This window comes from Palaemon carinicauda, chromosome 18 (assembly GCF_036898095.1).
Source record: "Palaemon carinicauda isolate YSFRI2023 chromosome 18, ASM3689809v2, whole genome shotgun sequence".
Lineage (NCBI taxonomy): Eukaryota > Metazoa > Arthropoda > Malacostraca > Decapoda > Palaemonidae > Palaemon > Palaemon carinicauda.
The window spans coordinates 17,845,705-17,853,204 of NC_090742.1; the positions used below are offsets into that span (position 1 = coordinate 17,845,705).

The window sequence follows — 7,500 nt, forward strand, 5'->3', positions numbered from 1 at the left end:
ATTTACTCATCGTCTGTAAAAACCACATTCGATTGAGAGATAACTTTGTTGTTATATAAAGGTTATATTTTAGTGCTAAAACCATTTGCTGTTGGTTTATTATTATTATTATTATTATTATTATTATTATTATTATTATTATTATTATTATTACTGTGTTGACTAACGAAGTAGCTCGTGCACGAAAACATTGCTATTTCTTAAGGGTTAAGGAAAAAAGTAAATCATTTGGAGCTGTTAAAATACACTTTTCGCTTTTTTTAGAGAGAGAGAGAGAGAGAGAGAGAGAGAGAGAGAGAGAGAGAGAGAGAGAGAGAGAGAGAGAGATGAAATATACTGCTGCTTGCTATAATTCACATATTTCCAAATAACTCAAAATCAATTAATCACTGAGTTTTTTTATCTGGCTTCTAAAGTCCCTTTAAATTAGAGTACAATATTTTATCGACATTTTTATCTTTTTTCGGTTTTGTAATTATGTATTACACTCGTTTTCATATAAACCCTCAAAATAGAAACCTTTCAAAATGATAACGTCGAAATGATTTGATGGTGCAGAATTTTTCACTGAAATTACGGACATTTTAGCCAAAATGATTAGTCATGATTGTACACATTTATTATTATTATTATTATTATTATTATTACTACTACTACTACTACTACTACTACTAGCTAAGCTACAACCCTAGTTGGAAAAGCAAGATGCTATAAGCCCAAGGGCTCCAACAGGGAAAATAGCCCAGTGACGAAAGGAAACAAGGAAAAATAAAATATTTTAAGAACTAACTACATTAAAATAAATATTTCATATATAAACTATAAAAACTTTTTAACAAAATAGGAGGCAGAGAAATTAAAGGGAATAGGGTGCCCGAGTGGGCCTGCAAGCAAGAAACTCTAATCCAGGACAATGAAAGACCATGGTACTGAGGCTATGGCACTACCCCAGACTAGAGAAACAATGGTTTGATTTTGGAGTGTCCTTCTCCTAGAAGAGCTGCCTACCATAGCTAAAGAGTCGCTCATCGGACTGACCAGTTGGATATAACGTAGAGAAACTGGCAATATTGCCAGAGGAACATTGCGATAAACCTAGGGCCCGTTTTTTTTTTCTTTCTTTTTTTTTTGTTGGGGGGGGGAGTATTTTCTTATTAAGATTTTATTAGGAAAATAACTATGTAACCTATCAATCATTAAGGTCTGATATGTATTTTTTCGGGTCGTACGTGGTGGGGTTACATGGAATACGGGCAAATAGCTGACCACCGTCGAAACCCATTCCATTAAACTAGGGGTGTCCAAGGTGTCCAACCTTGGGTACATGTACCTCCAGTGGTTCATTTTTACTCTTCAGATGGTGCATCCACTCGTTGAGTTACTATACCGCTAGAGAGTTATTCGCTCCAGACAGTACTACATGTACATTGGAACCCTCTCTCTCATTACAGCTCATTTCATCTTTGCTGACGCATACACTGAATAGTCTGGCATATTCTTTACACACTCTGCTCTTTCCTCATACACTTGACAACACTGAAATTATCAAAAAATTCTTCTCTTAAGAGGTTAACTACAGCACTGTAGTTGTTCAGTGGCTACTTTCCTCATGGTAGGGGTAGAAGAGACTCTTTAGCTATGGTAAGCATCTCTTCTAGGGGGACACTACAAAATCAAACCATTATTCTATAGTCTTGGTTATTGCCATAGCCTCTGTACCATATTCTTCCACTATCTTAGGGTAGAGTTTTCTTGCTTAAGGGTACACTCGGGCACGCTATTATATCTTGCTTCTCTTCTTGTTATTTTTAAGTTTTTATGGTTTAAATATGAAAGATTTATTCTAATGTTTTAACTGTTCTTAAACGTGTCTTGTAATTTTTCCTTGTTTCCTTTCCTCACTGGGCTATTTTCCCTGTTGGAGCCCTTGGGCTTGTAACATCTTGCTTTTCCAACTAGGGTTGTAGTGTAGCAAGTAATAATAATAATAATAATAATAATAATAATGATAAATGATGTCATTTGCATTGAGATGGAATAGTAAATTATATCACAATATAAATTTCGTTGTTACCCTTTTTAATCCTCTATTTTAGGGGTACACAGTAATCTATAAAAATGCCCAAGGGGTACAGAAGAACAAAAAGGTTGGAACCGCTGCTTTAAACGGTCTGTTTTCACCGATCAAACAGATGGGAGTCCATGGGTCCATATGGCACTTGGGAGACAATGAAAGTCTTCGTTCATGGACGAACAGTGCCTTGCTAATGTTGGGTTTGATAAAACACTATAGTCAGACAAGGAATATGGGTCATTCATAACTACCTGGCTATTTCTTTTTATCTGTTTTGTGTCAGCAGTCAGGGGAAAGTATTTGGTAACGAAAGTACACACGCTTTACTAGTACCCACTTCCAAAGGCGTCATTGGTAGATTATGTTGGCTGCAGCACGAATAAACCATTTATTTCGTTCATGAGTGGTGGAAGCAAAGGACAGTACTATGTCCTATAGTCAATTTATTTTAACAAGGCAGATGTGCACTGACTCGCAAGGGTGCTCTTTTAGCTCGGAAATGTTTCCTGATCGCTGATTGGTTGAACAAGATAATTCTAACCAATCAGATAGCAGGAAACTTTTTCCGAGCTAAAAGAGCACCGCTGCGAGTCAGTGCAAATGTGCCTCATTAAAAAAAAAAATTGAGGGTAGAAATAGACCATAAGGGCTGCTGATGACTCAACAGGTAGATCTATAAGCTACCCCAACCCTCTCCCATCCCTAGCTCACTGTGACTATGGGCGAACTTCAGTTTAACAGATTGCGATACAGGGCTATATACAATAGGCTATCAGACCCTTGGTATGAGGAGCAACAATCCGCCGTTATATCGTGTCAGTAAATTGGATTTTTTTTCTTGTAAGAATGAAAACTGAAATTTAATTGAATATTGTAAAAGTCAAAGTTGAAACCTAGAAAAACATTTTGCATAACCTTTTACTTACTCTAAGAAGTTCGTAATAATATCCAATTTTAAAATTAAAGAATTACTGGTCATGTCATACTTATGAATAGTATCAAAGACACAAAATGAAATGCTTGAATTAAAGGTGAGAATAAGTGCAGGTCTTATAGAATTTGAAGGTTGTCAGTATGTAATAGGTTTTGACCTTTTCCGCTGAAGAGCCCAGTTGGGTCAAGGCTGAAGAATTTTATGGTAAAAAGTTGTCATCGTTCAATTGTCATATTTCTCTCTCTCTCTCTCTCTCTCTCTCTCTCTCTCTCTCTCTCTCTCTCTCTCTCTCTCTCTCTCTCTCTCTCTCTCTCGAGCGTTTGTCATCTTGTGTTTGGATACACACACACACGTATATATATATATATATATATATATATATATATATATATATATATATATACATATACATATACATATATACATATACATATACATATACATATACACATACACACACGAGTATATACAGTGTATATAACAAAGAGGATGAAAGAGAGATATGTATTGAATAAACCCAGTGAACATATTATAAACTAGACACGTAGTTGGCTCTATATATAAAATTATGAGTAAGAATGAAAATGAACTTCAGTCCTTTTTCAAACAAGAACCATAAAACCGCAATCGTACCGGTTTCGAAGTTGTTAACATTTTTTAGTCTATACATTTCTTGTGTCACATTTTCTTACATTTTTTTCCAGTTGACGCATTGCTTTCTTGTAGATAGATATGCAGTATTTCTGGTAACACTTGGTTGCTTTATGACAATAGTGCATTTTTCATTCCTTTCCAATTATAAAAAAAAAACTACTTTGTATTGCCTGTGACCGAATTACATCAGACGAATTCCCCATGTATGACAAAATACTGTAGTATGATCTTAAAAGATTATAGCAATTGCATAGTTGCAAATCGTTAATCGGTAAGTATTTTCTATTGCTATATTTTCAGCTTGAAGTTTTTTTTTTCTTGCAAACCAGTTTGCAAATAAGGCGGATACAACCAGTATCGCTTTGCTGGTAATTTGAAGGACCTTAGATATTTGCAATATATTTAGGCTCAATTGATGGATGGAATTTTAATATTTCTCGTAATCCTTGTCATATATGAAGCTATTAGTGTATGTAAAATCACCCCTAAAAAGTTTATCAGTTAAATACATCAGTTGAATTTTTAATTGTTTCTGTATTTGTTAGTCTCTTCTCTTTTAAGTGAGAAATTTTGATTGATAGATGTGCAGGCCTACAAATCTATTACAATATCCGTATAAAACTATAAAGCAAATATAAACATATCTAATTATACAACTTAATTCATAACATGACTTATGATAATCTATCTACCTATCTATCTATCTATCTGTCATGGCACTTCCCCCAATTTTATTGGAGTAGCCGACATCAAAAGAGAACAAAAGGGGGATTTTTCCTCCTTGTTCCTCCTTGCCTGGCGAGGGACTGAGCCGAGATGGGTTGGTACTGCTACTGTGACACAGCCCCCCCCCCCCTATCTTCCACCACAATGAAGGTACATGTACTGGTTTACCCACTGCCGCTACTTCAAAGCGGTCACTGTAAGCGTAAGGTGACCCTAGGTAGCAGTAGGGCATTATCGGAACAGCGTCACAATCGCTCGCCATTCATTTCTATTCCTAGAATACTTTTTTGCCTTTCACATCTAACTTCCTATCACCTAGGGCTTTCTTCACCTCATCCATCCACCCAAACCTTGGCCTTCCTCTTGCACTTCTCCTTTTAACCATTGCATTCATTACCAGCAGACGGCCATTTTTCATCCTCTCTACAGCCAAACCACTTGAATACATCCATATCCACTCTAGCTGCTAATTCATTACTCTCACTCTTATTACTTTGTTCTTATGCCTATCCAACCGCGATACACCAACCATTCTCGTCAGACACTTTCGAACGCATTCAATATCTGTCTTTGTCATTTTCATTCCTCACAACCCCGATCCATACATTACATTTGGTACGATCACTCTCATGCAGAACTCTCTTTACATTCACTCATAACCCTCTATTCTTTACCACTTCATTCACATCTGCTTGCACTCCACCATTTGCAGCAACAACTGAACTCAAGTACATAAACTGATCGATTTCCTTAAGTAACTCTTTATTCAATATCGCATTCAATCTAGCACCATCCTCCCTTCTCGTGCTTCTCATAATCTTACTCTTACTCACATTTGCTCGCAACTTCCCAATCTCACCCACCCTTCCAAACTCTGTCACTAATCTACACAGCTTCTCCGAGTCTGCAAGCAATACAGATTCACCTCCCACTTATGATTACGCTCATCTATCAGTTTCAATCCTCGACCAAGCACTCGAGTATTCGCAGCTCTACAGCTCCATCAACAAACTAATAGAACAACCATGGCGTCATCACACATCCTTGTCTCTGCCGCACCCTCACTGATTCTCTATATTGTTACTCTACAGCCATTCTTCAAAAACTCTTTTTTTTTTTCTCTCTCTCTCTCTTCCACCTTCATATATTACGATCAATAGCAACATTAAATATGAAACTTATGTCAATCTGTTCACCTAAACAGAACAGATTAGGAAGATAACTCCTCAATCTGGTCACAACTTGAACATAGAATGGGCATTCGGTAGAGGGCATGCCTTCTGCAACTCCACATTTTCTACCATGGAAACTAGTTTCATGTGAATCGGATAAAAAATGATAACGATATAGCAAAAACACGTTTTTAAACTTTTCATTACCTTGGTCTTTGACCCAATCACTCCCCAAACCTAATCAAATTGTCTTTGGATCATTGCCAGTCATCCCAACAAATTTTCATGAGATTCGATCAAATAGTTTTTGAGTTATGCGAATCACAAACAAACAAACACATACATAATTAAACAAGGGTAATTTCATCATTATATCATTTTTGAAATTACAAGATAGGCAATTGGATTATGCACATTTTGGCACTAATTTCATGCAAATCAGATAAAAATTGGCCACGATATGGCAAAAAAGACGTTTTTACCTTTCCATGCCCTTGACCTTGACCTTTGACCCAATCACTCTTAAAATCTAATCAATTCATCCTTGAATCGTGGCCCGTCCTCCCACTGAATTTCATGAGATTCGATCGATAGTTTTTAATGCGAATCACATAGACACATACAAACAAATAAATACACGCCTATAAAAACATAACCTTCACAACAACGAATTTGGCGAAGGTCATAAAACTTCTAGAATACAGTGTAGTATTAAGCCTTATGATTTAGAAGGCAAGGCTTAGAATTAACTACATTTCTAGTACTAAGGAAAATTTGAATGCGAAAGATGGTCAGAATTATGAAATATCTCATGCTACTTACAGAAAGAAATAACTTAGTAATTGGGACATAAGTTGAAAGCATGGGCGTGTGCAAATGACCCAAGGAAAGGAATTGGTGCCTTATTACAGTGCCAATCAAGTGTATCATTTTAGATGCCATTTTCGATAATGGTAGGGGTAGAATAGGAACGATTGGAGAGTAGTCGGTGCATTATCGACTGACTAGAGGCCAGAGTAGGTTTTCGAAATGGCGTTCTAACACACGCCGAAGTATACTTTATAATATATACATATATATATATATATATATATATATATATATATATATATATATATATATATATATATATATATATATATATTACGTTCTAAGTGCAAAGATCAATTTAGTATATAGTTTATCTACTCCTAATCTCAATTACTTTCTCGTTTTTGAAGTGAAATATATATATTATATATATATATATATATATATATATATATATATATATATATATATATATATATATATATATATATATGAGATTAGTAGTAGATAAATGAGAGGTCTGGTATATAGCTTATATATAATGAATGGTTATATCTTTGTCTTGATATTTTTAAGTTAATACGTAATAATCTTATATTTCTTCAAATAAAATCAAACGATCGTTTTCATATTGTTAAAGCTTGGAATATTCATAATAGGACGCATATCAATTACCCTTATTACTTTCTCTTAAATATCCTTTGCCATGGACGTTCAAGGTATAAACGAATGCCTGAAAACAAGTAAATATTTCCTATGAGAAATTTGATTTGCAATCGCTGAAATAAATTACGTCTTCACTTTGCAAATGAAAAAGAATATTTGGATGATACAGACATCACCAACTGATGCAGCTATTTTTTTTTTTTTTTTTTTTTAAGTAGTCATTTTCTATTTCACCGTGGGGTGGTATACCCGAAGCAGCCTACCTCACCAAAAAAAAAAAAAATTACTGATTGTTTGATTGATTTGAAGTTTTGTGCCATCCTGACATATAAGATCATTGACTCCGATATCATTTGTTATAAATTAAGAAAAGGAAGATCAATTTAAAACAATAAAAACAAAGATATCTTTATAAATTTAATCGCTTTCGGAAGATCAGCTGAAATAAATCTAAAAATACCGCT

General features: G+C 34.9%; 1 protein-coding gene across 2 annotated transcripts in view; it reads left to right on the forward strand.

Moving 5' to 3' along the window:
- The window catches only part of LOC137657646 (very long chain fatty acid elongase AAEL008004-like), a 101,855-nt gene that overhangs the window by 4,371 nt on the left and 89,984 nt on the right, over positions 1 to 7,500 (forward strand). The window lies entirely within an intron of this gene.